Consider the following 10,596-nt stretch of genomic DNA (forward strand, 5'->3'; position numbering starts at 1 on the left):
TGGGTAAGTGGCATTTGGGCAATATGGAAATGAGACAGTGAAAGTACAGACACGGTGAGACCAGTCCACTTGCTGAATCGGACCAACTCTGTCATTAGTGGAATGACAAGCTAATATTGGAAAACCTGCTGAAGGAAACTGTTGCCTAAGCACTGAAAGGGAAAGGGGGATACCTAGGCAGTTGTCCAACTGAATATATTCAGCTGAAATGTGTCTTAGGCGCCTGGGGAACAGTGGGTCCATTGTTGCTTTGAGGTTCACTCAAATGTCTCATAGAAAGGTGTTACTTTGAAATCCTAATCAGTCGTTAGCTCAGGAGGGGTTTGACTTTTCATCAATATCTAATGAAAATGTCTGTTCGATGTCAATCTTTAGAGTGCACAGGGAGGCAATAGGAATACTGCCAAGAAGCGTGTGTGGTGTTGGCCAAAACAATCTTTACACCTTCAACACAGCGTAAACAACATGAGAGAATCTTTACACCTAAAACGTACCTGCCGGCAACCAGACGAACTTGAGCTGCCCCCCAAAAACATCGATTTTTACAGTTTACAAGTCGAAACATTTGCAATTAAGATTTACCTGGCAAGCTTGGCGACAGGTGTAGCTCAGTTTTTAGAGCACGGCAGTTCCAATGCCAGGGTTGTGGGTTCAATTCCCACGGTGTACCAGTATCAAAATGCATGCACTCACCACTGCAAGTTGCACTGGATAAGAATGTCTGCTAAGTTATGGAAATGTCAAACCCAATAGAATTAGATTTATCATAAACAGGAAACATTTAGACATCCTCTCAGGTGTGGAGATGACTGCCAACACTGCTTATTCTGCTCATGTGGAGACAACCTTTAGCAAGACAAAGACCCAGACAATAGTACTCCCTGACAATCCAGATTGTCGGAATGTGTAACAACGTTCTGTGTAACAATAGAATGTGTAACAACGTTCTGTGTAACAACGTTCTGTGTAACAATAGAATGTATAAAATGTTCTGTGTAACAATGGAATGTCTAACAACATTCTGTGTAAAAATGGAATGTGTAACAACGTTCTGTGTAACAACGTTCTGTGTAACAACGTTCTGTGTAACAACGTTCTGTGTAACAATAATGTGTAACAACGTTCTGTGTAACAATAGAATGTGTAACAACGTTCTGTGTAACAATGGAATGTCTAACAACATTCTGTGTAAAAATGGAATGTGTAACAACGTTCTGTGTAACAACGTTCTGTGTAACAACGTTCTGTGTAACAACGTTCTGTGTAACAATAATGTGTAACAACGTTCTGTGTAACAATAGAATGTGTAACAACGTTCTGTGTAACAACGTTCTGTGTAACAATAGAATGTATAAAATGTTCTGTGTAACAATGGAATGTATAAAATGTTCTGTGTAACAATGGAATGTCTAACAACATTCTGTGTAAAAATGGAATGTGTAACAACGGAATGTGTAACAATGTTCTGTGTAACAATGTGTAACAATAATGTGTAACAACGTTCTGTGTAACAATGGAATGTGTAACAACGTTCTGTGTAACAATGTGTAACAACGTTCTGTGTAACAATAGAATGTGTAACAACGTTCTGTGTAACAACGTTCTGGAATGTGTAACAATGGAATGTCTAACATTGTGTAAAATTTTTCTGTGTAACAATGGAATGTCTAACATTGTGTAAACATTTTCTGTGTAACAATAGAATGTGTAACAACGTTCTGTGTAACAACGTTCTGTGTAAAAATGGAATGTGTAACAACGTTCTGTGTAACAACGTTCTGTGTAACAATAGAATGTGTAACAATGTTCTCTGTAACAACGTTCTGTATAAAAATGGAATGTGTAACAACGTTCTGTGTAACAACGTTCTGTGTAACAATAGAATGTGTAACAACGTTCTGTGTAACAATAGAATGTGTAACAACGTTCTGTGTAACAATAGAATGTGTAACAACGTTCTGTGTAAAAATGGAATGTGTAACAACGTTCTGTGTTAAAATGGAATGTGTAACAACGTTCTGTGTAACAATGTGTAACAACGTTCTGTGTAACAATGTGTAACAACGTTCTGTGTAACAATAGAATGTGTAACAATGTTCTGTGTAACAACGGAATGTGAAACAATGTTCTGTGTAACAATGGAATGTGAAACAACGTTCTGTGTAACAATGTTCTGTGTAACAATGTTCTGTGTAACAATAGAATGTGTAACAACGTTCTGTGTAAAAATGTAATGTGTAACAACGTTCTGTGTAACAATAGAATGTGTAACAATGTTCTGTGTAACAACGTTCTGTGTAATATAAGATAATAGCAGCTAGGCAGGTATTAGAGAACATGTGGTCCTTCTGTAGCTCAGTTGGTAGAGCATGGCGCTTGTAACGCCAGGGTAGTGGGTTCGATTCCCGGGACCACCCATACGTAGAATGTATGCACACATGACTGTAAGTCGCTTTGGATAAAAGCGTCTGCTAAATGGCATATATATATGTAAGTGTCACGCACGTCATTATTGACTGACTCAAGCAGAATAGCGGGTAGTGTGACAGTGCATGTCAGAGCAAAAACTAAGGCATAAGTTCTAAGAAATTGTACGTAAAGCCCCAGAGACAAGATTGTGGCGAGGCACAGATCTGTGGAAGGGCACCAAAAAATGTCTGCAGCATTTAAGTTCCCAACAGCAAGGTGGTCTCCATCATTCTTAGATGAAAGAAGTCTGGAACGACCAAGAATCTTCCTAGAGCTGGCCACCCGACCAAACTGTGCAATCTGGGAAGAAGGGCCTTGGTTAGGGAGGTGACCAAGAACCAATGGTCACTCTTGATAGAGCTACAGAGTTCCTCTTTGGAAATGGGAGAACCTTCCAGAAGGACATTCATCTCTGCAGCAATCGCCCAATCAGGCCGTTATGTTAGAGTGGCCAGGCAGAAGCCACTCCTCAGTAATATGAAAGACAGCCTGCTTGAAGTTTACCAAAAGGCACCGAAGACTCAAAGACCATGAGAAACAAGATTCTCTGGTCTGACGAAACCAAGATTCAACTCTTTGGCCTGAATGCCAAGAGTCACGCCTGGTGGAAACCTGGCACCATCCCTACGGTGAAGCATGGCGGTAGCAGCATCATGCCATGGGGATTTTTTTTCCAGTGTCAGGGACTGGGAGACTAGTCAGAATCAAGGGAAAGATGAGTAAAGTACAGCGAGCTCCTTGATGAAAATCTGCTCCAGAGCTCAGGACCTCAGACTGGGGTGAAGTTTAACTTCCAACAGGACAACGACCCTAAGCACACAGCCAAGACAACGCAGTAGTGGCTTCGAGACAAGTCTGAATGTCCTTGAGCGGCCCGGCCAGAACCCGGACTTGAACCCGATCGAACATCTCCGGCGAGACATGAATATAGCTGTGCAGCGACACTACCCATCCAACCTGACAGAGCTTGAGGATCTGCAGAGAAGAATGGTAGAAAATATCTATATACAGGTGTGCGAAGCTTGTAGCGTCATACCCAAGAAGACTCGAGGCTGTAATCACTACCAAAGGTGGTTCAACAAATTAAACTGTCTGAATACTTATGTATATGTAAAACTTCAGTTTCACACTTTATATAAAATAGAATGTTGGATGTTGGAGGGTTTGGGTTAGCCATTAATGTTGTAGGAGGGTGTGGAGTATCCATTAATGTTGTAGGAGGGTTTGGGTTAGCCATTAATGTTGTAGGAGGGTGTGGAGTATCCATTAATGTTGTAGGAGGGTTTGGAGTATCCATTAATGTTGTAGGAGGGTTTGGAGTATCCATTAATGTTGTAGGAGGGTTTGGAGTATCCATTAATGTTGTAGGAGGGTTTGGAGTATCCATTAATGTTGTAGGAGGGTTTGGAGTATCCATTAACGTTGTAGGAGGGTTTGGAGTATCCATTAACGTTGTAGGAGGGTTTGGAGTATCCATTAACGTTGTAGGAGGGTGTGGAGTATCCATTAACGTTGTAGGAGGGTGTGGAGTATCCATTAATGTTGTAGGAGGGTTTGGAGTATCCATTAATGTTGTAGGAGGGTGTGGAGTATTCATTAATGTTGTAGGAGGGTTTGGAGTATCCATTAACGTTGTAGGAGGGTTTGGAGTATCCATTAATGTTGTAGGAGGGTTTGGAGTATCCATTAATGTTGTAGGAGGGTTTGGAGTATCCATTAATGTTGTAGGAGGGTTTGGAGTATCCATTAACGTTGTAGGAGGGTTTGGAGCAGCAATTCATGTTGGAGGAGGGTTTGGGTTAGCCATTAATGTTGTAGGAGGGTTTGGAGCAGCAATTCATGTTGGAGGAGGGTTTGGAGTATCCATTAATGTTGTAGGAGGGTTTGGAGTATCCATTAATGTTGTAGGAGGGTTTGGAGTATCCATTAACGTTGTAGGAGGGTTTGGAGCAGCAATTCATGTTGGAGGAGGGTTTGGGTTAGCCATTAATGTTGTAGGAGGGTTTGGAGCAGCAATTCATGTTGGAGGAGGGTTTGGGTTAGCCATTAATGTTGTAGGAGGGTTTGGAGCAGCAATTCATGTTGGAGGAGGGTTTGGGTTAGCCATTAATGTTGTAGGAGGGTTTGGAGCAGCATTTCATAGGAGGGTTTGTGGTAGTCATTAATGTTGTAGGAGGGTTTGGGGCAGTGATGACCTAGCAGAATGTCGTAGGTGGGTTCAGGGGCAGTCAATTAGTCATTGTCAGCTATGTGAGGACAGGGACAGTCTGCTTCCCAAATTGCACTCTATTTTCTATATTGTGCACTACTTTTGAGCATGACCCATAGAGAAGTGTTCCAGTTGGGACACAGAGACAGACAGATTCTCCTGTTTCTCATTACGAGTCAGTCTAAGTGGTGTCAGGAGGAAGTGGATCTTGACACTGGAAGAAAATGGTACTTGTCTCCCTCGGGTCCTTTCTCTGCACTTTTCAGGGCTGCATCCCAAATGGCACCCTATTCCTTATATAGTGTACTACTTTAGACCAGAGCCAGTAGGGAATAGGGTGCCACTTTGGGACATAAACAAACGATGTCTTCTCATCAGGGCTGTCAGCCTCTAAATAACTATTTATGCCTGAGCCAGGTTACTAACATCACCAGACAGAGAAAATCCTACAATCTGGAATAAGTGGCCTTTTCACCTGGTTTATTAAATCTTCCAGTTTAAGGCCGAGTTTAATCCGATTGAACACGCTGTCGACAATATGCCTTTTAAAGGCAACGTTCCTGTGTTCACGGAGATAATATTCACGGTAAATGCAGCACGTGACAGATCAATTGGTAGTGATCTTTAAATGTCAAGCACACTACAACGCACCCTCAGGTTGAATCACAGCCTAAGATTAATTTGCTCCTCCATTTTGTTTGAGAGGATGAGTCTTTATGATATATGCTCTGGCTATCACTGTAGATAATTTACCTCATCCACATAGATAAGAAGCTCATCAATGCTCTTCTCAGAACAGTATTTTGGTATAGGTGAAGACATCATCCTGACCTTGTGTACAAAACATTAGGAACACTGCTCTTTCCATGACATGCTGTAGACTGACCAGGTGAATCCAGGTGAAGGCTCTAATCCCTTATTGATTTCACTTGTTAATTCCACTTTAATCAGCGTAGATGAAGGGGAGGAGACATGTAGATGAATGGGAGGAGACATGTAGATGAAGGGGAGGAGACGGGTTAAAGAAGGATTTTTCTAAGCCTCGAGACAATAGAGACATGGATTGTGTCTGTGTGTCGTTCAGATGATGAATGGACAAGACAAAAATATTTAAGTGCCTTTGAACGGGGTACGGTAGTAGGTGCACCGGTTTGTGTCAAGAACTGCAATGCTGCTGGGTTTTTCACACTCGACAGTTTCCCATGTGTATCAAGAATGGTCCACCACCCTGAGGACATCCAGACAACTTGACACAACTGTGGGAAGCATTGGAGTCCACATACATGGGCCAGCATCCCTGTGGAACACTTTCAACACCTTGTAGAGTCAACATGGGCCAGCATCCCTGTGGAACGCTTTCAACACCTTGTAGAGTCAACATGGGCCAGCATCCCTGTGGAACGCTTTCAACACCTTGTAGAGTCAACATGGGCCAGCATCCCTGTGGAACGCTTTCAACACCTTGTAGAGTCAACATGGGTGTTACGAATCCCTTTTGGCCCGACAGTCTAGGGGGATGGTAATGAGACCCTGTAACATAACTCATGCAATTTATAATAGTGAGAACGAAATAACCACGACAACTGAAATCTACCATCAAACTCTGGGTTTATTGTAAAACACACGGTAATGGGGGGAGAGCAGGAAAAGGGGCAGAGCTGGACCCAAGGAAAGAAACAATAAGTATTCAAAAACACCCCTAAGCTAGACTAGCCTACTTTAACAACAGCTAACTAACTAACCAAAAATAGTGGGTGGTCCGCCCAGTTCTAACTAGTGTATTTAACAAAGTCTACCTACGGGTAGTGTATGCCCATGGGTGACTTGTCTTGGTTACCCCTTTTCCCACCAGCAATCAAACTAACACCATAACCAAAAACAATACTCACAGGTGAGGACAAAGTGCTATGGAGGTGCTCAAACAAAAGAGAGGTTAATACACAACGAGAGAGTGAAACACAGAGACCTACAGACATATGGCATTTACAGAGAGATTGAGCTCTAGAGCAAACAACTGACAGGGTTTTTAAACCAAGGGAAAGGAACTGTGATTGGGTAGGAAACAGGAGGAGGTGTGTCTTCTGATTGATGATTGGATTGGTGACTGATTGGGGAGTGATGATTTTCACCTGTGAGGGGAGAAGGAGAGAAAAGAAACACAGGATACACACACACACACACACACACACACACACACACACACACACACACACACACACACACACACACACACACACACACACACACACACACACACACAGGATACACACACAGGATACTGGTATCCGTAACAATGGGCCAGCATCCCTGTGGAACGCTTTCAACATCTTGTAGAGTCCATGACCCGACGAGGGCAAAAGTGGGTGAGCCTCAATATTAGGAAGGTGTCCCACTAAGAAAATATAATGGTTCATAGATGCAAATCTAATGCAAACTCTTACAGGCTATGTACGAGTTCGTCTGCCTGTTTCACTTCAGGAAAACACCACCTTGACAATTGGTAAAGCAACACGATATCACAATTTGCACTCTTACAGAATGAATATGAGCAACCACAGTACATTAAATATTACAGAATGAATATGAGCAACCACAGTAAATTACAGATTCACAGTGTTGGTTTGTATTTTCTAATATAAATCACACAAGCATGTACAGCCAGCCAGAATTCCTGTCCAATGTGTTATAGAATATTGAAGGGGGAAAAAAAATATCCACATTTATAATAACCAGGTAATTATGATGGTTGTTATTTTTGTGAATGGATGGTTGACAGGCATAGTCACAACCCTTCATCAACCATTAATGGGACTGTTCCCTACCCTGACATTGCTTGACTTTGTTCACCCTCATTCAAGTAATGGGAGTGTGTGAAAAAGCATCCATCTCATTTGCACTAGGTTAGCATTTTTGAAAAGGACATTGTAACCCGAGTAACATAAGATAAGCCTTTAGCAGAGAGAGACACAGCAGTCACCCTCTCTCTCTCTCACACACACACACACACACACACACACACACACACACACACACACACACACACACACACACACACACACACACACATCTAATAGAGACAGCAGGGAACAGAATGGGGGATGACTGTTTTGCATTAGTGAAGAGAGAGAAAACCTCTCAAACTTTGAATGCATGTTCCAACCACCGATTTACATAAGGTTGCACCATAGGCATTAGGCAGAACACTATCATTGAGGAAGATTCCCTTTGTAGTCCTAACGTAATAGTTTTCAAGCACTGTTTGAAGGTACAATCTGAACAATCGCCTGAACGTCAGGAGGAGGAGGTACTGCCTGAACGTCAGAGGAGGAGGTACTGCCTGAACGTCAGGAGGAGGAGGTACTGCCTGAACGTCAGGAGGAGGAGGTACGCCTGAACGTGCCTGCCTGAACGTCAGGAGGAGGAAGTACTGCCTGAACGTCAGGAGGAGGAGGTAGAGCCTGAACGTCAGGAGGAGGGAAGTACTGCCTGAACGTCAGGAGGAGGAGGTACTGCCTGAACGTCAGGAGGAGGAGGTAGAGCCTGAACGTCAGGAGGAGGAAGTACTGCCTGAACGTCAGGAGGAGGAGGTACTGCCTGAACGTCAGGAGGAGGAGGTAGAGCCTGAACGTCAGGAGGAGGTAGAGCCTGAACGTCAGTAGAGCCTGAACGTCAGGAGGAGGAGGTAGAGCCTGAACGTCAGGAGGAGGAGGTACGCCTGAACGTCAGGAGGAGGAGGTACGCCTGAACGTCAGGAGGAGGAGGTACTGCCTGAACGTCAGGAGGAGGAGGTACTGCCTGAACGTTAGGAGGAGGAGGTACTGCCTGAACGTCAGGAGGAGGAGGTACTGCCTGAACGTCAGGAGGAGGAGGTAGAGCCTGAACGTCAGGAGGAGGAAGTACTGCCTGAATGTCAGGAGGAGGAGGTACTGCCTGAACGTCAGGAGGAGGAGGTAGAGCCTGAACGTCAGGAGGAGGAGGTAGAGCCTGAACGTCAGGAGGAGGAGGTAGAGCCTGAACGTCAGGAGGAGGAGGTAGAGCCTGAACGTCAGGAGGAGGAGGAGGTACGCCTGAACATCAGGAGGAGGAGGTAGAGCCTGAACGTCAGGAGGAGGAAGTACTGCCTGAACGTCAGGAGGAGGAAGTACTGCCTGAACGTCAGGAGGAGGAGGTACCGCCTGAATGTCAGGAGGAGGAGGTACCGCCTGAACGTCAGGAGGAGGAGGTACGCCTGAACGTCAGGAGGAGGAGGTACTGCCTGAACGTCAGGAGGAGGAGGTACTGCCTGAACATCAGGAGGAGGAGGTACTGCCTGAACGTCAGGAGGAGGAGGTAGAGCCTGAACGTCAGGAGGAGGAAGTACTGCCTGAACGTCAGGAGGAGGAGGTACTGCCTGAACATCAGGAGGAGGAGGTACTGCCTGAACGTCAGGAGGAGGAGGTAGAGCCTGAACGTCAGGAGGAGGAAGTACTGCCTGAACGTCAGGAGGAGGAGGTACTGCCTGAACGTCAGGAGGAGGAGGTAGAGCCTGAACGTCAGGAGGAGGAGGTAGAGCCTGAACGTCAGGAGGAGGAGGTACGCCTGAACGTCAGGAGGAGGAAGTACTGCCTGAACGTCAGGAGGAGGAGGTACTGCCTGAACGTCAGGAGGAGGAGGTACTGCCTGAACGTCAGGAGGAGGAGGTACTGCCTGAACGTCAGGAGGAGGAGGTACTGCCTGAACGTCAGGAGGAGGAGGTAGAGCCTGAACGTCAGGAGGAGGAAGTACTGCCTGAACGTCAGGAGGAGGAGGTACTGCCTGAACGTCAGGAGGAGGAGGTAGAGCCTGAACGTCAGGAGGAGGAGGTAGAGCCTGAACGTCAGGAGGAGGAGGTAGAGCCTGAACGTCAGGAGGAGGAGGTAGAGCCTGAACGTCAGGAGGAGGAGGTACGCCTGAACATCAGGAGGAGGAGGTAGAGCCTGAACGTCAGTAGGAGGAAGTACTGCCTGAACGTCAGGAGGAGGAGGTACTGCCTGAATGTCAGGAGGAGGAGGTACGCCTGAACGTCAGGAGGAGGAGGTACGCCTGAACGTCAGGAGGAGGAAGTACTGCCTGAACGTCAGGAGGAGGAGGTACTGCCTGAATGTCAGGAGGAGGAGGTACCGCCTGAACGTCAGGAGGAGGAGGTACGCCTGAACGTCAGGAGGAGGAGGTACTGCCTGAACGTCAGGAGGAGGAAGTACTGCCTGAACGTCAGGAGGAGGAGGTACCGCCTGAACGTCAGGAGGAGGAAGTACTGCCTGAACGTCAGGAGGAGGAGGTACTGCCTGAACGTCAGTAGGAGGAGGTAGAGCCTGAACGTCAGGAGGAGGAGGTAGAGCCTGAACGTCAGGAGGAGGAGGTAGAGCCTGAACGTCAGGAGGAGGAGGTACGCCTGAACGTCAGGAGGAGGAGGTAGAGCCTGAACGTCAGTAGGAGGAAGTACTGCCTGAACGTCAGGAGGAGGAGGTACTGCCTGAATGTCAGGAGGAGGAGGTACGCCTGAACGTCAGGAGGAGGAGGTACGCCTGACAGCATCGTGAAGAAGGCGCAGCAGCGCCTCTTCAACCTCAGGAGGCTGAAGAAATTCGGCTTGTCACCAAAAGCACTCACAAACTTCTACAGATGCACAATCGAGAGCATCCTGGCGGGCTGTATCACCGCCTGGTACGGCAACCGCTCCGCCCACAACCGTAAGGCTCTCCAGAGGGTAGTGAGGTCTGCACAACGCATCACCGGGGGCAAACTACCTGCCCTCCAGGACACCTACACCACCCGATGTTACAGGAAGGCCATAAAGATCATCAAGGACATCAACCACCCGAGCCACTGCCTGTTCACCCCGCTATCATCCAGAAGGCGAGGTCAGTACAGGTGCATCAAAGCTGGGACCGAGAGACTGA

At 46.2% G+C, this 10,596-nt stretch overlaps 1 long non-coding RNA gene across 1 annotated transcript; it reads left to right on the forward strand.

Annotated features, from left to right (window-relative positions):
• The first annotated feature begins 8,171 nt into the window (after positions 1–8,171).
• Positions 8,172–9,892, forward strand: LOC127908942 (uncharacterized). The gene is made up of 5 exons (XR_008069134.1): positions 8,172–8,292; positions 8,602–8,682; positions 9,089–9,196; positions 9,304–9,492; positions 9,867–9,892. It is a non-coding gene; the product is annotated as an uncharacterized LOC127908942 (long non-coding RNA).
• Positions 9,893–10,596: the final 704 nt, after the last annotated feature.

Source organism: Oncorhynchus keta, chromosome 18 (genome assembly GCF_023373465.1).
Source record: "Oncorhynchus keta strain PuntledgeMale-10-30-2019 chromosome 18, Oket_V2, whole genome shotgun sequence".
Taxonomy (NCBI): Eukaryota; Metazoa; Chordata; class Actinopteri; order Salmoniformes; family Salmonidae; genus Oncorhynchus; species Oncorhynchus keta.